The sequence below is a fragment of the Mixophyes fleayi genome, chromosome 2, assembly GCF_038048845.1.
Source record: "Mixophyes fleayi isolate aMixFle1 chromosome 2, aMixFle1.hap1, whole genome shotgun sequence".
In the NCBI taxonomy this organism is placed as follows: domain Eukaryota; kingdom Metazoa; phylum Chordata; class Amphibia; order Anura; family Limnodynastidae; genus Mixophyes; species Mixophyes fleayi.
In genome coordinates this window covers 186,652,919-186,677,968 of record NC_134403.1, presented here as the reverse complement: position 1 = coordinate 186,677,968, position 25,050 = coordinate 186,652,919, and positions in this window count along the sequence as shown.

The following is a 25,050-nucleotide window of genomic DNA, read 5'->3' as shown; positions in this document are numbered from 1 at the left end:
TAGTAAGCTGACCAACTTTGCATGTATTGAGAAAGGGTCTTATTACAGTACTTTGCGGGTCGCTCACAGAGAGAGGACAAACACAGATGATATACCTGCCACTGATAACATGGTGGTAGAAATAGGAAGAGAAGAGAACAGGATAAGTTTGCAGTAGAGAGAGCCTTCCCAAAGTCTCGCTAGTCATGTTTGCAGTTGATAATATAGTGCTGCCATATTAGACAGTGCTGTACAGAGAATATTTAGGGTCCATTCTGTCAGACTCTAATAAACCTACCACTATGTTTTTTTGGAGAGTGGGAAGAAACCAAAGTACCCGGAACAAACCCATGCAAACATGTGGAAAACATACAAACTTCACACAGATATGGCCCTGGTAAGAAAATATATATATACATGCACACACGCTTTGGATCATTGTCGTGTAGAAATATTCATTTTGAACCCCATTTAAAGGTCTCTGCAGACTACAGCAAGGTTTTTGTTTTTTTTACCACTACTTCTATATCTTGCTCAATCCATTTTGCCTCCTGTATTGACAAGTTTTCCACTTCTTGAAGCAGAGAGGCATAACCATAGTATGATACTACCAGCACTATGGTTCACAGTAAGGATAGTGGTCTTGGGATGATGCTCTATGGTTTGCACAAACATGGCATATAGCCTTAAGGCCAAAAAGTGCAGTCTTGTTCTCATCGTACCATAGAATCTTCTTACATTTGGTGAGGGTCTTCCATTCTGGTAAGCTCTAGATGATCGTTCAAGTGAGTTTTCTTCAACAACAGTTTTCTCTTTGCCACCCTATCATGCAGAGCAGGTTTTTTTTTAAGTTCCTTGGCTTTATGTGACAGTTTCTCCCATTCCATCCATATAAACTTATAACTCTGTCAAAGTTGCCATAGACCTCTTAGGGCCTCTCCAACAAGTGTCCCTCTCGCAACGATGCTCAGTTTCTGAGGATGGCCTAATCTAGATAAATTCACTGTTATGCTATATTTTTTCTCTTTTTTTATGATGGATTTGGCAGTGCTCCAGTAATATATATATATATATATATATATATATATATATATATATATATATATCTATATCTTATATATTTTTTTAATTTGGTGCATTACAATAATCTTTCTGGGGTTTGCTTTGAATATTATTTGATCTTCATGATGAAGCTCTCATTTGGAAATGCACTAGCCAATTGTGGGACCTCTCACTGACAGGTGTATTTATTTTTAAATCAATTGAAACATTTTAATTCTACACATGTAGTACAATCAAGAGGTTAGGAGTTCAGTGAAAAGAAGTCTCCCATATTACCTGTACTATATCAGTGGAAAGGAACGGAAGGAGTCTGGCAGAGAACTGCTCCACCAATTGGAAGGTAGATCCAGGAGGTTGGTGTATTTCTGCAACCCGCATAGGAGAATGAATTTCAGACAAAGAAGATGAGAAGGAAGGGATCAGCAAGTTGGAAGGAACAGTGCTTGGCCACTAAGATGTCAATCTTCTATTATTTTTACCCTATTATTTAAGAGTGCAGGATAGATCAGATTTTCAATCTTAAAATGTGTTTGTTAGATTCCAAACATGTATAGAATATATACGTTATTTGGCATTGTCCATACATAAATACTATGTGAAATGTTGTGACCTACGTTTCCAGTGTATTACATTTTAAGCAGAGCACGTTCTTGTGATAACAGTGCTTTCAAATGTGTGCTCATAAATTTGAATTTTACTGTATAGGTGAGGTCAATGATAACATACTGACTGCTGACCTAGTGGAGGAGATTGATGAAGGAAGTAATTTGAAGGATGAGAAGGATGAAATCGAAGATGTCACAGGTGAGGACCTATCATGGGAACATTGCACGCTGGAGCTACTCGTGTCAGTCAAATCCTCTTAGCAATGCTCTTTGTCATGGTGTGTGTAGATATAAATTCACTGATCAAATTGTGCTACAGTAAATTTGACATGTGTATGCTTATATTCTGCAACAGATAACATACATCGCAATATTTTAAAATGGAAAATCAAAATAAGCCACAGCCCGATCCACCAAGTCAAACCCCCAGTTAGCAGTGGCCACACCACAAAGTGTACACTATTACCCCTCTTCACCTTGGACAGATGGGAGTTATTAAGGACAGTTATGGGGCATGATTCAAGCACAAACTCTGCTAATTTCGCTATGGGTATTGGCGGGCATTATAAAGTTAGACCTTGGTTCGCCTCCACTCCTGGTACTGCTGTTGACCATAGGTGGTAGTCTACATATAGACCCTGCAAAAATGTGGCAGTCCCAGGATTGATTCCTATTAGCTGCATTGAAGACTCATTGGATTCCTTTGTTAACCAGTACAAGATCCAGCCAGTACGGTTTTTGTTGAGTAGATAGGGCACAGGACAAAGATGAAAGATGTATGTGAATACTGAACATAAAAGTTTCACCCACTACTAAACAAATTAGCAATACTCTACAATTTATAGAGAAGATGGACTATTGCGCACTATAAAATGGCCTTTTACCTGCAGATTAGTTAGTGTTTCCACCAGAAGGTGATAGCACATTTTATCATAGCGCTCTTTATGATGAGCACATCCTCCATGGTCACTGAAGCACTGGAAACATCAAAAATTCTGTGTGTTTGAGCCTTTCAAATGGACATATCCAAAAAGCCACAAACCAATTTAACTGCATATTCTCCAAATTAATATAATCCTCTCCCACCCTAAAGGTAAACTCAGTCAATATTGGTTATTAAAAACATTTATATGTAGCTAAAAACTTAGACTTCACATCCCATGCTTGGTGGTGGAATGTCACTCTGCATCAAAAATCAACATTACTTACTCATTAACAGGATGAGAAGATATAATGACATAACTCTCCCTCTTTCCTCTGCTCTGCAGAATCCCCTGCTCTCTTAGCTGCAGTACAGTACCCAGAATTCCTGTAAAAATAAATATATGTGTGATGTCGGATTTGTTAGGCACTTTACGCATTTGAAAATTCATTGATGGGATGGATCTGCATGACCTGGGGGACCCTGCACAAATGCCCACCCTGGCTCCAGCAGCAGTGGATAGAATAGATAACCCTTCACTTTTACAGTATACAGGAAGGCTACTGATGAAATGAGGCTAATGTGGGAAAATTCCACAATTTCTATTGCCCCTAAAAACTCACTAATTGCATTGTTTGTGGCTTCACTCAATTTCAATGTTGCTTGCAGTTTTCTCTAGCTCATGTGCTCAGTACAATATAATTCAGGACTCTGATTTTTGTTTTTAAATAAAAAACAAGACAAAAACCCCACTAAGGTCTTTCCTTGTATAGTGAGCTAAACCGGAAATAAATGAAATCTGATTCCTCAGTGGAGCTTGAAAGTACTTGTGTGTTAAGCAGAAAAGGCCAAAAACTTCTCCCAGCTGTTACCTCCTCCAGCATAGCAGAGATTAATTTCAAGCACATTTTCAAGTGAAATCCCTCCCAGACTTTTCTGCCCCTTGTGAGCATGTACTTACACCCCGTGTAAAAAGTCACAAATCTGTGTTTTTTTACCATAACCCCAGTTGCTGATGAAGGTAATCAGATGCATTTCCCAACCTCCTCAGCTCTTTGTGGACCCTCCCAAGTTTCTAGAATTGTATCTTGATCAAGGTCTGTCTGTGTTCCCCACCAACAACTTGAAGCCCAAACAATTCAGATTAAGCAGGAAGCATTCATAAATGCAAACTCATACCGGCATTGAAATCTGGACATTTTAATGTTCCACAAACTTAACTTTTGGTAAACTATTCATGCACAACATGCAGTACCAGTCGAATCACACCATCAGCCACATCTGTAGCCTCACAAACACATCTGAAACACTCAAATGTGAACACCACCAACACAGCAATCGCAGTATTTAGTCTCCTATGTGCAACAATCACTAGGATGGACAAAAAAACTGTCTTACAGATCAATCCTCCACTTTGTCTACTTTATGTAATAGCTTAATGCAGGCCTGTCCAACCTGCGGCCCTCCAGGTGTTGTGAAACTACAAGCCCCAGCATGCTTTGCTGGTAGACAACCAGTTGATACCTGGAAGGGAATGCTGGGACTTGTAGTTTCACAACATCTGGAGGGCCGCAGGTTGGACAGGCCTGGCTTAATGTTTCTTTTTTGGATCTGCAACTCCCATGAACAACAAAGCATACAGTAATGCCGAAATCAATATACCCAAGAATCAGACTTTTCTCTTGTAAAAAGAGAATTAAATTCCATGAAGGAGAAGATGGGCAGGAATTTAGGAAAACTGTCACAAAAAACACAAGATAGATCATCAATTTTCTGAAATGTTTTCAGAAGGTGATAGAATAGCCTCAGACAGAGAATTTTCTTCTGGACCATAAGCAAACACATTTTTGTCTTTTTTGAAAAAACATTTTTTATTAGGAAAAACTTTTAAACAGCAGAAAGTGTTGATTCACAGCATAATTCAAGATATATGCAAATTATAATTTTAAAGTACATAACAAGAATCCATATCAGGGTAAAACAAGGGAACTCCAACATGTCTGCTGAGATTTTAAATAATGTAAAATAGGTAAGAAAGAAAGGCCCAAGGGGAAAGGTTGTAGGGTGAACTGGGTGCCAGAGAGCCCGTCAAGCCAGTAAATGCTGGTGGTAATAGAGGGAGGATCGCAAATGTCAATATGGGGATGGGGAACATCATGAATATCTGAAAATCAGCCGCTGAGAGTGTCCAGCCTTACTAATTACTTTCAATTAATATTGCACAATCTTGACAGATACCTTAGATCAGATAAACGTATAACCAACAATTTAAGGAACTGGCTCTGTTATAACTGATAGAGAATTTTCACATGTTAAGCGATTCATCTCTTTCTGATGAACGCTACATAAGTCTAGTATCAGATTTGTACAATTAAATATATCTATAATGATTGTATTTAATTTAATTCAATTGGCGATTTAGTACTCCCGGGGGGTAGATGTATGAAACTGTGCATTTTGCAATTCGCTGAATATCGGTGACTTTGTTGGGGGAATTTAAAGCAGCAATGGCTTTTAAAGGCAAGTTTTGCCTTTAAAAACATTGCTGCTTTGAATTTTCCCTGCAAAGTCGCCGATATTCGTCAACTTGCAAAATGTGCAGTTTCATACATTTACCCCCTGAAATCTTAATACGACTTATATATTAAGGGACTTGCATTAGAATGGAGAAAAAAGACAATTATTTTAGCTATCTCAGCACCTATGCATATAGTCTGCTTAATGAATGTGCATCAATCTATTTTACTTAGGCGATACATTTAAAGAGAAGTTACTCTGTAATACTGTATATCGATTAGAACATGCACAGAAGCACTATAAGATTTTAGTAATTGATTGCTTAATGATCTGTTTTAAAAAGAGTTACGAGCCGCGGCGGTGCCCAGCCGCCGCGACTCACTCACCTGCGTCCCGGCCGTCGCTATGGCGACCGGGACGTCACTTCCGGCCCTGACCCGGCCGTTGCCGGGGCAACGAGAAGACGCTTCAGCGCTGCGTCCCGGCAATGAGAGGAAGCCGGGCGCAGCGCTCACCATATGTCCTAGCCTGTGGGCTAATTAATGCAGCCTATTAATTATGATGGGGGCTGTGTCTAATTCAGAGCTAGGCTCTGATTGGTGGCCACTGGTATTTAAGGCAATGAGGTCTGCTGCCTCATTGCCGGTTATAGCTCCTGTGTTCCAGTCTGCTAACCTGCTAGTTCCTGTCCTGTATCCTGATATCTCTATTTGACTCCCCGTGTATGACCCTTGGCTTTGATTTGGACCTTGCTCGTGTTTCCTGTGACCCTGATCTTTGGCCTGTTTACCCGTTCTGCTATTTGCCTGTGACCCCTGACCTCAGCTTGTTCATCGATACTGTTGTCTGCTGCCGGCCCTTGACCTCTGCGTGGACCTGACTCCTCTTGCCTGGGTTCTCCCCAGCTGGTACGCACTTCACGACCCTCTGTCAGTCTGCGGCCCAGTCTGTCCCCACCATCAGGGGCTCCAGTGAACACCTGACTGGCAGAGTAGATTCCGGGTTGTGTTGTGCCGGCTGGAGGGGTTCCTAACATTATAACCGGCCCACTCACGGAGACGAGGTTGGAATGGATGCAAGGGGATCCTCACCGTCTCCGGCACAAGCCCTAGCAGCCCATGTTGAGTCCTTATATCAGATGATCCAGGGATTGGCTGAGCGTCTGTCTGTTCAAGAAGAAGCCGCAAAAGTGTCACAACCCACTCCAAGTTCCGTCTGTGAACCTAAGATGAACTTGCCGGATCGCTTCTCTGGAAATAGGTCCCTGTTTCGGAATTTCAGGGAGAGCTGCAAGCTCTATTTCCGATTGAGACCCCGCTCCTCCGGGTCAGAGCATCAAAGAGTCGGGATTATCATTTCCCTTCTACAGGGTGACCCCCAGTCCTGGGCGTTTTCCTTGCCGCAGACCAGTCCTGCCATGCAGTCAGTAGACGCTTTCTTCGAGGCGTTAGGTCTACTAAATGACGACCCGGACCGTACTGCCTCCGCTGAAACTCATCTACGGGCCTTGAAACAAGGCCGGCGCTCGGCAGAGGAATACTGCGCTGAATTCCGTAGATGGTCACCTGATAGTGGATGGAATGATCCTGCCTTGCGGAGTCAGTTCCGTCTTGGCCTGTCGGAACAGGTCAAAGACTCTTTGGTGCAGTACCCATCTCCTACCTCTCTGGAGGATCTGATGCACCTCTCCATTAAAATCGACAGAAGATTTAAAGAGCGGAAAATCGAAAAGGAGACATCATCACCTCTATCCGGCTTCATTCCTGTTCCCACGGATGGTGAGGAACCCATGCAATTGGGGGCGTATCGTCTCTCCCCTGAGGAAAGAGACAAGAGAAGATCACAGGGCCTATGTCTCTATTGCGGCACAAAAGGCCACTTCTCCCGTTCCTGCCCGAATAAGCCGGGAAAAGAGCATGCCTAGGGAACGAGGGGAAAGTTCACCTAGGTCTGCAGATTGTCTCCCCGAAAAACGCCGTATTGATCCCTGCACAGCTCATGTTTAGTGCTCGTTCAGTGGACCTGTCCGCCTCCGTTGATAGTGGAGCTGCAGGCAACTTCCTGGACATCGGGTTCGCCCACGCTGCTAAAATTCCGATGGTAAAACTCAAGTCCGCTATTACTGTCTGTGGATTAGATGGAGGTCCGTTGCCTGGTGGAAAGATTTCCTGGGAGACCTCGCCACTACAATTAAAAATCGGAGCTCTCCATTCAGAGTCAATAACCTTCCTTCTTATCGATTGTTCATCAGTTCCCTTGATCTTGGGCCACCCATGGCTTTCCCGTCATAACCCTGTCATGGACTGGGTAAAAGGAGAAATTGTCCAGTGGAGCTCTTACTGTACACAGTCCTGCTTGTCACTGCCCCTGCGGGTGATTCAGTCTATTCCGGAGCAGCTTCCCTCACAATATCATGAGTTCTGGGATGTGTTCTCCAAGAAAGCTGCTGACACCTTACCACCTCACCGTGACTTTGACTGTGCCATCGAGCTTATTCCTGGTTCCAAGTTGCCTAAGGGTCGCCTGTACTCTATCTCTGGTCCGGAGACCAAGTCCATGCAGGAATACATTGAAGAAAATCTGGAGAAGGGCTTCATCAGGCCATCTAAATCTCCCGTAGGAGCAGGATGCTTCTTTGTATCAAAAAAGGACGGAGGACTAAGACCCTGTATTGATTACCGGGGATTGAATCTTATTACAATCAAGAATACCTATCCCCTTCCGCTCATCTCCGTATTATTTGATCAGCTGAGAGGTGCTACTGTCTTCTCAAAAATCGATCTTTGTGGAGCGTATAACCTCATCCGTATCAAGGAGGGAGACGAGTGGAAGACGGCATTCAATACGCACTCTGGCCATTATGAATACTTGGTTATGCCGTTCGGTCTTAGCAATGCACCTGCAGTATTCCAGGACTTAATCAATGAGGTTCTTCAGGACTTTCTTGGTAGTTTCGTGGTCGTCTATTTAGATGATATCCTCATCTATTCCAGATCTCTGTCTGTACATCAGAATCACGTTAAACAAGTTCTACGAAGACTGCGAGAGAACCACCTTTACGCCAAACTAGAAAAGTGTGAGTTCGAGGTGCAGAAAGTATCCTTTTTAGGTTACATAATCTCTTCTGAGGGATTCTCCATGGATCCAACTAAGGTTCAGGCTATTCTAGATTGGGTGCAACCAAACAACCTTAAGGCGGTGCAGAGGTTTCTGGGCTTCTCCAATTATTATAGAAGGTTCATTCCAGGTTTTGCGGACATCGTGGCTCCCATTGTCGCCCTAACCCGTAAAGGAATGGGTCCAACTAATTGGTCGCCTCAAGCAGTAGCCTCATTCGAAAGCCTGAAAAAAGCCTTTGTCTCTGCTCAGGTCCTTAGACACCCGGATCCAGCTAAATCATTTGTTCTTGAGGTCGACGCCTCTGACGTCGGTGCTGGGGCTATACTATCACAGAAGGACCCTCATACTAATCGTCTACACCCGTGTGCCTATTTCTCCCGCCAGTTCTCTTCAGCAGAAGCCAACTATGATGTCGGGAATAGGGAACTGTTGGCAATCAAATGGGCCTTCGAGGAGTGGCGACATTGGCTGGAGGGTGCTTCACATCAGATCTCTGTCATTACCGACCACAAGAACTTGCAATATATACAATCGGCCAAACGTCTAAATCCCAGACAGGCCCGTTGGTCGTTATTCTTTACCCGGTTCAATTTCCTGATCACCTATCGACCGGTTCCAAAAATGTCCGGGCAGATGCTCTGTCCAGAAGTTTCTTGGCACACCACGTTCCAGTTTCGAACCCAGAGCCTATTATTCCTCCTTCCATAATCCATGTTGGATTAACCCAAGATCTGAGTATCACACTTCAGAGATTCCAGAAATTAGCCCCTGATACTACTCCGGAACAACGTCTTTTTGTTCCAGTCCATCTAAGGAAGGCGGTTCTTGCAGAGGCGCATAATAGTAGGTCTGCTGGACACCCTGGAGTTTATAAGACGCTGGAGATCCTTTCCCGTACGGTCTGGTGGCCATCCTTGTCCGCTGACGTCAAGAGTCATGTCCTCTCGTGTGAAATTTGTGCCAGGAACAAAGTCCCCAGGACTCGCCCGGTGGGTCAATTGCTTCCATTGCCCATTCCTGCAAAACCTTGGACACATTTGTCCATGGATTTTATTGTGGATTTTCCACCTTCTGCAGGACATAATACTATTTGGGTTGTGGTGGACCGTTTCAGTAAAATGGCACATTTCATCCCATTAACCAGGCTTCCTACAGCTCGAGATCTGGCCATTCTCTTCATACAACATGTTTTCCGGCTCCATGGACTTCCTTCCGATATTGTTTCTGATCGTGGTTCACAATTCATAGCACAATTCTGGAAATCCTTCTGCACCCTCCTCGGAATCCGGATCAGTCTGTCATCTGCATACCACCCTCAGTCTAACGGGCAAACTGAAAGGGTTAACCAAGCACTTGAACAGTTCCTCCGATGTTATTCCTCAGAATTCCATGACAACTGGTCATCTTTGCTGCCTTGGGCAGAGTTTGCCTACAATAACTCATCTCACTCATCTACTCAAACTTCCCCGTTCTACTTTAACTTCGGTTTTCATCCCAGGTCTAATTCTCTGTACTCTCTCAAATCTGCTGGTATTCCGGAGATTCATTCCACAGTTGCTGATCTGAAAGTAATTTGGGGGAAAGTTCAGTCCTCCTTGAAAAAATCCTCATTGTCGGCCAAAATTTTTTCGGATCGCCACCGTACCACCTGCCCATTCAAAGTGGGTCAGAAAGTATGGCTATCAACTAGAAATCTTAGGCTCAGACAGCCTTGTAAAAAACTAGGGCCTAAATTTATTGGGCCGTTCATGATTACCAAACAGATCAATCCGGTAGCTTTTAGATTGAAGATTTCTAGTTCACTAAAAATTCCGAACACATTTCATTGTTCATTGTTGAAGCCGGTATTGTATCCTAGCCAATCCTCAACTGTGCCTGGGGGAAGTTCGAGTAAGCCACTAAGATATGTGGTTCAAAGGATTTTAGATTCCAAAAAAGTGCAAGGACAGGTGCACTTCCTGGTGCAGTGGAGGAACCGCGGGTTAGAAGAGCGATCTTGGGTTCCGCGAAGACAACTCCATGCCCCTAAACAATTGAGGGAATTCTTCAGGAGGTTCCCAAGAAAACCTGGATGTCGGGGTCCCTCGACCCCTCCTCAAGGGGGGGGGTACTGTTACGAGCCGCGGCGGTGCCCAGCCGCCGCGACTCACTCACCTGCGTCCCGGCCGTCGCTATGGCGACCGGGACGTCACTTCCGGCCCTGACCCGGCCGTTGCCGGGGCAACGAGACGACGCTTCAGCGCTGCGTCCCGGCAATGAGAGGAAGCCGGGCGCAGCGCTCACCATATGTCCTAGCCTGTGGGCTAATTAATGCAGCCTATTAATTATGCTGGGGGCTGTGTCTAATTCAGAGCTAGGCTCTGATTGGTGGCCACTGGTATTTAAGGCAATGAGGTCTGCTGCCTCATTGCCGGTTATAGCTCCTGTGTTCCAGTCTGCTAACCTGCTAGTTCCTGTCCTGTATCCTGATATCTCTATTTGACTCCCCGTGTATGACCCTTGGCTTTGATTTGGACCTTGCTCGTGTTTCCTGTGACCCTGATCTTTGGCCTGTTTACCCGTTCTGCTATTTGCCTGTGACCCCTGACCTCAGCTTGTTCATCGATACTGTTGTCTGCTGCCGGCCCTTGACCTCTGCGTGGACCTGACTCCTCTTGCCTGGGTTCTCCCCAGCTGGTACGCACTTCACGACCCTCTGTCAGTCTGCGGCCCAGTCTGTCCCCACCATCAGGGGCTCCAGTGAACACCTGACTGGCAGAGTAGATTCCGGGTTGTGTTGTGCCGGCTGGAGGGGTTCCTAACAAAAAGTATAAACATTTTAATTGACTTTCTTATTTTAATATTGTTATGAATTGTATTTGACTTCAACATTTAAAAAGTGCAGTTCATATGAATCTGACTCAGTCATACTTTGAAAGTGCAATTACACTGGTCTACAAAATTTTACTTTTTGAATATTAAATTGATCTGTGGTTTCTTTTAGCATTTTTTGCGCCGATTTCAAATCTGTTTGCCAATTTATGGGTAGGGCTGGATTTTTGAGTAACGTACTTTTAAAAATAATCCAAATTCGAATTGTCCTATAATATTTACAATATAATACATATGCAGTTGTTAACTGAAATAAAATGAACTTTTAGTGTTTTTTTCTGCTGTATGTAGCTTGAAGAACAACCGTTTTTAGTGTCCAGTAGTAATCTACAAGCATATTTGGATTCCATTTTCCTTGGTAACGGGTTTCCATCGCTGATATATCCTCAAAGCAATTACCATGTTCATTACTTACATCTCCTGGATTTTCTGGGGAAAAGTCCAACTGCGAATCCAAAAAATGTATTTTTAAAGACATATTGTATTCCAGGGCTCTATAGTTTTTAAGAAGTTCACTAACCAGTTCTTTGTAGTTCTCAGCCTTCCTGTTTCACAGGGGTTTTTTGCAACTTTGTGGAATGATCCTCATGCAGCAGCCTGAGACTCATTCATGCTTCTCTCAAAATCTTCATCCTTCATGAGCTCTCGTGTTTGTGGTCCAACAAATATCTCCTCTTTGATTTTTACTTCACTTATTCTAGGAAACTCTGCATCACCAACATCTTCTGAATCTAAGCTTCATACTCCTGATGGCGCTGGAGTTGGTAGCTCTGCACTGTGAGGAACAGCCCTGAGGGCTGAAGGAATATCAGGATATGTAACTGAATTCTCAAACTTGCTTGTGATTCAACTGATTTTTGTGATAGAAAAATAACAGTCTGTGGAATGGTCCTTCGGTTTCTCCATACCATGGGAACTGCAAATGGCATGTGACAAGATTTACCATTCAACCAACTATTAAGCAAAGTTACACATGAAGCACAACAGATATGAGGGGCCCAACATTTCTTGTCCTGACCTCCAACTTTACACCCAAAGTAGAGCTGATACGACTTCCTTACCAAAGGAGTAATGTTTCTTATTTGTGACTTGAAAGTTAATTCACCACACACGTAACAAAAATTGTTTGGATGATTTATACAACTACAAGGCATTTTATAGAAGAATGCACACCGTATACTTATAAACTAAAACTGAAAATAGAGGAGTGACTCCTACAGTTTCATCATATTTGCCGCAGATTTATCTACTTTATTTTCTGATTATACATAACTAAATGATTCATAGGGAATGGCTAATGCATTTAACATGATTGTTTGCTCATGAAAGTAATGAAACAAATAAATCATTTAAAAAAATAAAAAGATACCTATATACCAGGTTGTTTTGAGCAAATTGTATAATTTGAAAAATAGAAATATGTTGGTTTTAATAAAAAATGGAGCCCTTAAGATAAATTCTGATCTCATTTTTGGAATTGGCACCAGAAAATACATAAAAGTCAGTCAAAATTATCGATTTAACAAAACCATTGTTGACCAGTGTTATTCACTAAGGCTGCCTAAGACTCCTTTTTAAGGAATATCCTAATTCAGGTAAAATAGGGATATATTTTGACCCCATTATTTAGGATATATATTATTCTGTTATCTATACTTACAACGAGTTGCCTTCATGCTATTTTGCATACATTAATTAACACACTTTGAGAAGATTTTTGAAATACCAATGAAATCTAACCTTAAACAATATATTTACTCCTACAACAAAGAAACACCACTTTCCCAAGAAAGTAGGCGACTTCGTCTTTCCATGGGGTCCATCTGCACCAGAGTGTTATTTTAGCAAGCTATTCTAAAAGTTTAAATGGCTTCCACCATATCCAGTCAGTGATTCATGGACATTACATTTTGTTTTTTTTTTCTGGAATATATGTATTTTGTTAGCTGCACTTTTAAATTAATGTTAAAGGTAGACTCGGACAAGGAAGGCTGAGATTAAAGCAGATGAATTATGTCCAAGTGAATATTATTCTCTCCCATGAGAGGCACAAGAAAGAGCCTGATCCGAGAGCAAGATCATTACGAAGGCCACTTTGGTATGTTCATAATACAAAGTATTCTGGTACAAGTAAATAGAACACTAATTGAAAAGCATCCTACAGGCCTGTGGATCTCCACTGTAGTGAGGAGACAGTGATTTTCAGGTTGACCGCAGTTGGCGCAGGGTTTGGTGAGATGGCAGGAAATAAATAATTTGGTCCTGGTTATTTTCCTGCATCTCCAGTTGGTCAGATCCTGCAACGTTCATGTCGGTAGTGGAATGTCAGTGTAGTCCATGACCCAAGCAACATCCAGTCCACATTTGGACCTACTATGCTTCTAGCAATTTGTGCTGGCTAATCTGGGGCAAAGAGTCTAATGTAACCCTGATATCCACATGATGTTCACCCCGCAAAGGAGTTATTGACTTTGCAGCAGGGAAACCATAGGGCTCGGCTCCCGGGCTAATGTTACTCTGTAGCTACTGACTAATAAGAGGATGGTTACAAATACGTAGAAGTCAGGGCTGATGCCACAGTGTCAAAGTCAGTAACTTAGATCAAAGTTACAGGAAGACAAACAAAATTAAAACAAGCTGGATAAGTGCCCAATAAGTCACATAAGATATACAGGAAAATGCACCAGCATCAAACAGTAATGAATGTTGTTTAGGCACTGAAGGACAGGCATAGCTGGACTAAATGAGTAACGTCATGGGCATGCCCCCAACATGTGCTCCCACATCCACAAGTGATGTGTCTAGGAAGAGGCACCTATAAATAATGTAACTATATATGTAAGTGTACCTAAGAGGTGCAAGTGGGGAGCTTGGCAAACGTGTGCTCTGCACCTTAATCGGTACAACAGAGATAGATTTGTTATAACTTGTTATATGTATCTATGTATTTTATGTATATATCTAGTATGTAGTGTATAAAGGTGTTTCTATCTTTAAAATATCTATATTGTATATGGCATTACAGAGGCTTTAATTAATCTGAAATAAGACACATTTAAAATATTTTCAGAATTCTTTCTACATGTCAATGTAAAGCAAAGACTTGATTTAACTTTTGCATATTACTACCAGAAGATTTAAGGTATTTTTTATGTTAATTGTAACAAAAGAAAATAGAATTATTGGTGTGTACTTAATTATCTAAAATAGAAGTTCAAAAACTTTATTATACATACATGCTCTTGTAGCCACACACATTTATTTGCATAGCCACAACCCCTTAACTTACCTTGGTCACTGCATGTTACAACATTCCTGTGTAAGCATTGCTTTGACTTCAGGTGTCCCTGTCATTTTTTCCAATGTTGGCAACTATGTTCTTCTACACATGCTGTAAGGAGAGTCTTAGAATCACCCAGTGGAGAACCAAACAGGAAATTATGGTGTGCAGCCTACAACAATGCATTAATTTTGCAGATAAATTCATGAAAGCCATTGATATGCAGCATATACAAAGGAGCAAAGCTTGTTCTATTAGTGACTTAGGAACTACTTAGTACCTCAACATGTACTGGCCAATAACTGTAGATTGTAGTGAAAGTTCCATTTTTCAAGTAAACCAGCAACCTACTGGACATTCCAAAAGAGTAAGCAGACATTTTCGAGCAACAACCTTGGAGGGTGGTGCTTCTCTATTCTGCCTTTCTCTGGGTCAGTGGAAGACCAAAGTTTACAGTCTCCTAGGCAGAAATGCCTGTACAGACTGTAGATTGGTAGATTAACTGACCTGTTATGGTTTGTTAGAGCTTTTTGTTCCTCAGCCTCAGCACTACTACAGACACAATCCAAGGGTTGTGGGGTGGGCCTCTACTAGTTTCTAATGGTGGAGGGAAGAAATATGTAATTACACTATGCTTTTAAACAAAGATGTAGCAGACAGTCAGTAAAACTTCCTGCAAGACAATCAAATCTGAATCATTATTCTTACATTTCTGAGCATTTTTACATGATGTAACTATGAAGAGACACTAATGCTTTGTGGCAGCCGCTTGATTTACAAACCATTGGGCCACTCTCAGCTTTTGCAACTTGTTGAACTGTCACACTTCTGGTATCACAAACGGAACCCAATAGCCAGGTAGTTCTGAATTCAACAGGATTTATTTTGGTATACAAATAAATCTCCAGTGTCCAACAAATAAAGTCCAAAGTCACAAGAGTATAAAGGTCTGGTGGAAGTATCAAGTACTTGTAGTCCAAATCACAAGGAGGCAAGGTTCTGTGGAAGCATCTGGTTCAGATACAAACACAATACTCGTGCAAAGGCTTCATAACAGGAAGTGCCTTTTCTAGGCCCAAACAGGAAATGGGATCCAAGATGGAATCTTCATGAGACAGTCCCGGCCATCTTGGATAAGGGCAAGTTCATAACAGAGATCCAAGATGAAAACTTCATGAGGCAATCACGGCCATCTTGAATTAGGGGAAAACTAAGGGCAAGTACATAACATGAACGATCGTTTCACTGACATTCAGTGTGTAGTATAGAAATGGTTTTCCTAAATAAAATATCAATACTGCTGTTATTCTCGTAATTCTGACTACTGCTACCAATAGCTTGCTGAAGCTTAAGCAGTTGTATATTATACATTTTATTGATTATAGGTTTGTTTTTCTTCCATTTTTCAAGTGTTATTAATTTACACTTGTGTTTATCGCTTTTTGTTTGACAATTCTCAACTTCAATTCCATTGTGGGCAAATTAAAGTATTAATTAATACCTGGTTTAATACATTATCCATTCCATTATAATTAATCTTAAAAAAGATTTTCAAATCTGGTCTATAGAGGTTTAACCTCCCGAGGAATAAGATCTTTTGTACTGTTTATAAATATTTCCATGATATCAGTGGTACTTTTCAAGATACTTTATGTGATATCACCTTTGGATTATATTGCTTATAATATTACCATTAGCCTCTAACATCACCTGTTACACAGCTAATAGTGGAGATTTCACCAAATGAAAAATCCTGACAACAAGATTATTTGCTTTATTTTAGATCAAAAAAACTATAATTGCTTCTCCACCAAAGTGCATATTTCTTAGAAATATCTGTATACAGAGTGCAAATTTGTCCTCCTATATCTCACGCATGCACCAGATTAGGTTACATTACATTAATTACAGGTAAGGAAAAGTGATTTTATCATGGCTTTGAAACTCTCCTTTGTGCATATAAAACTCCAACATTATTTATTTGTTTTGACCGGAAATGTGTGGCTTGTCTAGGATACGGGGTTAATGTTTTCAATACTATGCTATAAATAATTATATTAATAAAAAAATAGAACAATTTATATTTTAGAAGATATGTACAACAGCATATCATACAATGTATACTGAAGGGCAATTCTGGAATCTTTTAGTTAGAGTAGTTATTTAAAGCATAGGTGGGGTCCATGATAGAGTTCAATTTCCCATCCAGCATCAAATGTATCTGTATTAATAGATAGTTTTAAACATTTCCAGGTGTAGGCAAATATACATTGTTAAAAAAAATGGAACATTTATTAAGTATAAATTATAAGCTATATTAGTGTTCAAAATAGGGGATATTTGCTGGACTTCCTGACTACTCTTCATATCAAAAGAAAAAAAGATAAGGAAAAAATGTTTTAGTTACCCTTGCTTCTGCCTCTATAAATACAGTAGACCAAGGGATATATTTTCTAAATTGTGGCTTTGAAAAAGTGCAGATGTTGCCTATAGCATCCAATCAGATTCTAGCTGTCATTTTGTAGAATGTACTAAATAAATGGTAAACAGAATCTGATCGGTTGCTATAGGCAACATCTCCACTTTTCAGTTCCGCAGTTTAGTAAATATAACCCAAAGACCATGATATATATATATATATATATATATATATATATATATATATATATATATATATTAGAGATGAGCGCACTCGGATTTATGAAATCCGAGCCCACCCGAACGTTGCCGATCCGAGTCGGATCCGAGACAGATCCGGGTATTGGCGCCAAATTCAAATCTGAAACTGAGGCTCTGACTCATAATCCTGTTGTCGGATCTCGCGATACTCGGATCCTATAAATTCCCCGCTAGTCGCCGCCATCTTCACTCGGGCATTGATCAGGGTAGAGGGAGGGTGTGTTAAGTGGTCCTCTGTCCTGCTATATCTCGTGCTGTTCAGTTCAGTGCTGTGCTGTGCTGTGCTGTGCTCAGTCCAGTGGTGCTGTGTCCTGTGCTCTGTCCTTCTGAGGTCAGTGGTGCTGCTGGGTCCTGTGCTGTGTCCTGTTCAGTCCAGTGGTGCTGTGTCCTGTGCTCTGTGCTTCTAAGGGCATAGTTATTTCCCCAATATTCCCAAGTGTTTAAAAAAATAAAAAAAAGTTATTTAAAAAAAATACAAAAAACTAATTCAATTTTATTTTTATTACAACAAAACTTACACAACCAATCCTGCAGTATAAGTCCATTGGTACTGCAATATTACCAAGTTCACACATTCAGCAGTAAAAGTCCAGTGGTTCTGCAATATTACAAAGTTCACACATTCTGCAGTATCAGTCCAGTGGTGCTGTGTCCTGTGCTCTGTCCTGCTGAGTTCAGTAGTGCTGCTGGGTCCTGTGCTGTGTCCTGTTCAGTCCAGTGGTGCTGTGTCCTGTGCTCTGTGCTTCTAAGGGCATAGTTATTTCCCCATTATTCCAAAGTTTTTTAAAAAAAAGTTATACATTTTTTTAAAATAAAAAATAAATAAATAAATAATTATAACCAAATTTGCAAAACCAATCCAGCAGTATATAAGCCCATTGGTACTGCAATATTACCAAGTTCACACATTCAGCAGTAAAAGTCCAGTGGTACTGCTATTACAAAGTTCACTGATTCAGCAGTGTATAAGTCCAGTTGTACTGCTATTACAAAGTTCACTGATTCAGCAGTGTATAAGTCCAGTGGTACTGCTATTACAAAGTTCACTGATTCAGCAGTATAAGTCCAGTGGTACTGCTATTACAAAGTTCACTGATTCAGCAGTGTATAAGTCCAGTGGTACTGCTATTACAAAGTTCACTGATTCAGCAGTATAAGTCCAGTGGTACTGCTATTACAAAGTTCACTGATTCAGCAGTGTATAAGTCCAGTTGTACTGCTATTACAAAGTTCACTGATTCAGCAGTGTATAAGTCCAGTGGTACTGCTATTACAAAGTTCACTGATTCAGCAGTATAAGTCCAGTGCTACTCTCCTGTGCCGCATATAATTTTTAAAGGCTTTGCCGAGTGTGTGTGGCTTAGGGGTACGCTCTCTTGTGCTACATATAATGGAAAACCAAAATTTGGAGGATAAAGTAGGGAAAGATCAAGACCCACTTCCTCCTAATGCTGAAGCTGCTGCCACTAGTCATGACATAGACGATGAAATACCATCAACGTCGTCTGGCAAGCCCAAAGCCCAATCTCCTAGTACAGGGCATGTAAAATCCAAAAAGCCCAAGTTCTCCAAAAATAGCAAAAAGAGAAACTTAAAATCATCTGAGGAGAAACGTAAAGTTGGCAATATGCCATTTACGACACGTAGTGGCAAGGAACGGCTTAGGCCCTGGCCCGTGTTCAGGACTAGTGGTTCAGCTTCACCCAAGGATCTAAGCCCTCCTCCTCCCCTCCTCTCCAAAAAATTGAAGAGAGTTATGCTGTCAGCAACAACAACAAAACAGCAAACAACTCTGCCTTCTAAACAGATGACATCACAAATCCCCAAGGCGAGTCCAAGGGTGTTGGTGGTTGCGAAGCCTGACCTTCCCATCACTGTACGGGAAGAGGTGACTCCATCCACCATTTGCAGCACACCCTCTGCATATGCTGGAAGGATCACCCACAGTGTAGATCCAGATTTGGATAATCAAGGTGTCAATGTTGTACACCGGGAGGAGGCTATTGATGTAGCTGGCGCTGTGGAGGAACTTGATGATGAGGATGCTGATGTGTTATTTTAAATGAGGCACCAGGGGGGGAAACAGTCGATGTCCATTGGATGAAAAAGCCCATCATCATGCCTGGTCAGAAGACCAAAAAATGCACCTCTTCGGTCTGGAGTTATTTTTATTCCAATCCGCACAACAAATGTATGGCCATATGTAGCTTATGTAAAACTCAAATAAGCAGGGGTAAGGATCTTGGCCACCTAGGGACATCCTCCCTAATACGTCACCTGAATAACCTTCATAGTTCAGTGGTTAGTTCAGGAACTGGGGCTAGGACCGTCATCAGTCCAGGGACACCTAAATCCCTTGGTCCTGTTGGATACACACCACCAACACCCTCCTCGTCAACTTCCTCCCCGATCTCCATCAGATTTAGTCCTGCAGGCCATGTCACCAGCCAGACTGAGTCCTCTTCAATACGGGATTCATCCAAGGAATCCTGCAGCGGTACGCCTACTACTGCCACTGCTGCTGTTGCTGCTGGTAGTCGGTCATCTTCCCAGAGACGAAGTCGTAAGACCGCTTCGTCTTTCACCAAACAGTTGACCGTCCAACAGTCGTTTGCCCTGAGCACAAAGTACGACAGTAGTCACCCTATAGCAAAGAGTATAACTGTGGCTGTAACAGCTATGTTGGTGTTAGACGTGCGTCCGGTGTCGGCCATCAGTGGAGTGGGATTTAGACGGTTGATGGAGGTATTGTTTTCCTGGTACCAAATCCCGTCGAGATTCCACTTCACTAGGCAGGCGATACCAAAGATGTACAGAGAAGTACGAACAAGTGTCCTCAGTGCTCTGAAAAACGCGGTTGTACCCACTGTACACTTAACCACGGACATGTGGACAAGTGGTTCAGGGCAAACGAAGGACTATATGACTGTGACAGCCCACTGGGTAGATGCATCGCCTTCCGCAGCAACAGCAGCAGCTGCATTAGTAGCAGCATCTCCACAACGGCTGCTCGTGGCAAGGCAGGCAACGTTATGTATCACAGGTTTTAATAAGAGGCACAACGCTGACAACCTCTTAGAGAAAGTGAGGGAAATAATCTCGCAGTGGCTTACCCCACTTAGACTCTCCTGGGGATTTGTGGTGTCAGACAACGCCAGTAACATTGTGCGGGCATTACATATGGGCAATTTCCATCCAGCACTTCCCATGTTTTGCCCACACCATTAATTTGGTGGTGCAGCATTACCTCAAGAGTGACAGGGGTGTGCAGGAGATGCTTGCGGTGGCCCGCAAAATTGCTGGACACTTTCGGCATTCTGCCAGTGCCTACCGTAGACTCGAGCAACATCAAAAAAGCTTGAACCTGCCCTGCCATCACCTCAAACAAGAGGTTGTGACGCGCTGGAACTCCACCCTCTATATGCTGCAGAGGATGGAGGAGCAGCAAAAGGCCATTCAAGCCTACACAGCCAACTACGACATAGGAAAAGGAGTGGGGATGCGCCTGAGTCAAGCGCAGTGGAGACTGATTTCCGTGTTGTGCAAGGTTCTCCAGCCTTTTGAACTTGCCACACGAGAAGTCAGTTCCGACACTGCCAGCTTGAGTCAGGTGATTCCCCTGATCAGGCTGTTGCAGAAGCAGCTGGAGAAAGTGAGGGAGGAGCTGTTAAAGCATTGCGATCCAACAAAGCATGTAGCTCTTGTGGATGAAGCCCTTCGTACGCTTTGCCAGGATCGAGGGTGGTCACTCTTTTAAAGTCAGAGGACTACATTCAGGCCACCGTGCTTGATCCTCGGTTTAAAGCGTAAAGACCCGCTGGCGGGGATGCTGAGAACATCTGGTCCGGACTGAAGGACCTTCCAACCATTGCAGACATGTCTACTGTCGCTGCATTGGATGCTGTCACAATTGAAAAAATGGTGGAGGATTATTTTGCTGACACCATCCAAATAGACATGTCAGACAGTCCATATTGTTACTAGCAGGAAAAAAAGGCAGTTTAGAAGCCCCTGTACAAACTGGCTCTATTTTACCTGAGTTGTCCCTCGTCCAGTGTGTACTCCGAAAGAGTTTTTAGTGCACCGGGGAACCTGGTCAGTGAGCGGCGAAGGAGGTTGCTTCCTCAGAACGTTGAAAAAATGATGTTCATAAAAATGAATTATCAATTCCTCAATCAAGTACAGCACTGCCCTCCAGATAGTACAGAGGGACCTGTGGTTGTGGAGTCCAGCGGGGACGAATTGATAATGTGTGAGGATGAGGAAGTACACACTGAAGGGGGAGAGGAATCAGAGGATGAGGACGACATCTTGCCTCAGTAAAGCCTGTTTAGTTTGTACAGGGAGAGATAAATAGCTTTTTTGGTGTAGGGGCCCAAACAAACCAATCATTTCAGCCACAGTTGTTTGGTAGGCCCTTTCGCTGAAATGATTGGTTTGTTAAAGTGCGCATGTCCTATTTCAACAACATAAGGGTGGGTGGGAGGGCCCAAGGACAATTCCATCTTGCAACTCTTTTTTTGGCATTATGTGACCGTTCAACAGTCGTTTGCCATGAGCACAAAGTACGACAGTAGTCATCGTATGGCAAAGCGGATAACTGCGGCCTTAACAGCTATGTTGGTGTTAGACGTGCATCCGGTGTCCACCATCTGTGCAGTGGAATTCAGACCATTTTAAGGCGGAGGTATTGTGGCCCCGGTACCAAATTGGGTACCGGGGCCACTCCACTACGCAGTCAAGATAGATGCGTATTACATATTAAACTAAGTTCAATGTTGCTGCCAAATTAAAACAAAAGTAAAATGCTCTGTCATAATAGAAAAAAAGAGGTAGTGATGCGCTCGAACTACACCCTGTATATGCTGCAGAGGATGTAGGAGCAGCCATATGTGCAGTGGAATTTAGAACAGTTGAGGGAGGTATTGTGGCCCCGGTACCAAATTGGGTACCGGGGCCACTCCACTACGCAGTCCAGATAGATGTGTATCAGATATTAAAAAACGTTGACTGTTGCTGCCAAATCCAAAATTAATTAAAATGACCTGTCATCGTCAAAAACAAGAGGTATTGACGCGCTCGAACTACACCCTGTATATGCTGCAGAGGATGTAGGAGCAGCCATATGTGCAGTGGAATTGAGACCATTTGGAGGAGGTATTGTGGCCCCGTTACCAAATTGGGTACCGGGCCCACTCCACTACGCAGTCCAGAAAGCTACCTCGGTGCAACGTTTTGGACTAAAAACAATATTGTGAGGTGTGAGGTGTTCAGAATAGACTGGAAATTAGTGGAAATGATTGTTATTGAATGTTATTGAGGTTAATAATAGCGTAGGAGTGAAAAGAAACAAAAAAACAGGATTTTAGCACTTTTAATGCTTTTTCAAAAATAAATCAGAACCCAAAACCCTAAATCAGAACCAAAACCTTTTGTCAGGTGTTTTGGCAAAACAAATCAGATCCCAAAACCTCAAGCTAATCAGAACCCAAAACCCAAAACACTAAAAGTGGCCGGTGCACACCCCTAATTTTTATGCTGAACTATGGAGAACCAGTTCTCAGTGAATGATACAGATAGTCACAGATTCGGCAACAGAAAGCTGGCAGGACGCGCTGGGTCTAATAGTACCTTGTGTGGCCTATGCCTGGCCTAGAATGTGGTTTGGGTCCAAGAGGTCAACATGGAGGTGAATACTGCCTGGTGTACGAACAATTTGCAAATGATTTGGGATGGGGGCTAACAGTATCTAGATAACAAGAAAGTTTGGAGAACGACACAAAATACTTCATGATGTACAACAGTTATATCCCGTTCATTGTCCTCATTACATGTACTTTGTGCAACTTGACCTTCGTTGTTATCACACATGTTTGATAGTGCGCAGAATACCAATCTCAAACGTCCATTCTATCTTATCAGCTTCTCTACACCTTACAGCTTTAATAAAGGATGCAGATGAAGACTGTGATAGGTTTTTTTGTTTTTGTTTTTTTTTAAAGATGCTTTTCTCTAGGGTCAGATCATGATTTGTAGTCAATCTTCATCTCCTGCCTATCCAGTATATCCCCAGCTGATTAGGTATTCAGATAGCCAAAACGGTCACAGCATCAAAAAATATTCATCAAGACGAGTGTGCTGATCTTGTGGGAGACTGTATCCTGTCCATCTGTTTGTTAGTAAGGGCAGGGTTATATTTGACAGGGGCTTTGTCCTTATGTGAGAGGACAATATTTAGATAGTGGAAGGAGCAGGGTCCTCAATAGCACAAAGTAGTAATATGAGGCTCCTATCACACTGATGCGGGAAGATTGTAGTGTCAAATGCACCTCTGTGTGAACAAAGTTCATAATCCAACTTTATTTGTGTTGTCAAAGCCGTTGTTAACACAAAGTAACTATTAACACTTGGCTTCTGTTAGCAATCCTTCAACTCTGCCCCTTGCAGCCTTGCACAAAGTGGTGTGTTACTAGAACATGTTTCTTTTATCATTTATATTTTAAAATCAATGGGGTGGAATGTAGCTTTGATGTGCTTACCCAATCCAATACAACCAAAATTACACGGAATGATAAAAGTGAAGGAAAAGAGGAATACAAACACACTAGCCTTTACATTTAGTTGGTGGAGATGGTCAAGATGAAGGTTGATATAGTTTTATTCCTCTATATTTGACAAAAGAGGGGCTTCAGGAATAGCTCGATGACACAAGGACAACACGTGCCTTCTATTCACGATTATGAATAGTGTCTCTAAGGTAGACCTATCATAGTCACTCTCTTCCTGCACCATGCAGCCTTACTCCAGGTTGATTGTAAGTTGATTAAACAAGAATGATATAAGGGTTGCCTGTGCCAATGCTAGTACAAACTATGAACTGCTGGCACTGAAATTGATCCCAATAAAGGAAAACTTAGCCTAAACTATCATTAAATATTTGAAGTGTTTCCAAAAATTCAAATACTGACAAATTATTTTTGCTGATTATACGATGATTATGGAGCAATGAGTATCCCAGCTACAATGAGTATCCCACCTTTTAGAGAATACTGGTAGCAGTTGCTGGTTAATTATAGCAAATAAAATTGATAAATGAGATGATTGGCCAATAAAACCCACTTGTGGGTAAAAATCTTAAAACAATTGTTACATCTCACTGCAGACAACTACCAATCGGTATTGGCACTGGCCTTCCCAGGGCACGGAGTCTAACGGACCCCCCCGGTCTTCTCCAAGTACTGCCGCAAGGCGGGATGGTTTTAGCTGCCGGAGGCCCGAAGATCGCGGCCCCTAGGTTATCCCACCGGCGTGGTAGAGAGATAGTAGTAAGGTGAATGGTTCTGGGAACACAGTAAAAGGCCTCATCTAGCTGGATATTAAACAGCTTAATTGTAAGAAGTAGAAAGCCAGACGTACCTACTGTCTAGTTGAGAGGCACGAGGAGACAAACACGAGAGGAGTCAGGAACTGTAGCCAGTTCGGTACACAGAAGGTCAGCCAGTGCGTGTTGCCAGGGATTCAGCAGATGCAGGGTTAATCAGACAAGCCGGGTCGGCACACAGAAAGTCAGCCAGTGCATGTTGCCGGGGATTCAGCAAATGCAGGGTTAAATAGACAAGCCGGGTCGGTACACAGAAAGTCAGCCAGTGCGTGTTGCCAGGGATTCAGCAGATGCAGGGTTAATCAGACAAGCCTAGTCTGTACACAGAAAGTCAGCCAGTTTTCACAGGGAGAAGTGCACAGGGAAAGCACAGGAATCAGGAGCAGCCAGACACTAAGTACACTTGTTGCTCTGACACAGGAGAGTGTCAGAGTGAAGAATAAATAGTGGGGAAGTTTGAATTCCCCGCCTCTCAGGTCACGTGATCAGACAGACCTAACAAATAGTGGGGAAGTTTGAATTCCCTGCCTCTCAGGAAACGTGATCAGACAGACCTAACAACATTTGACTATACTTGCCGTTAAGTCGCACACATGCATTGGAATAAGCAATTTAATGAGTTTTATACTATTAT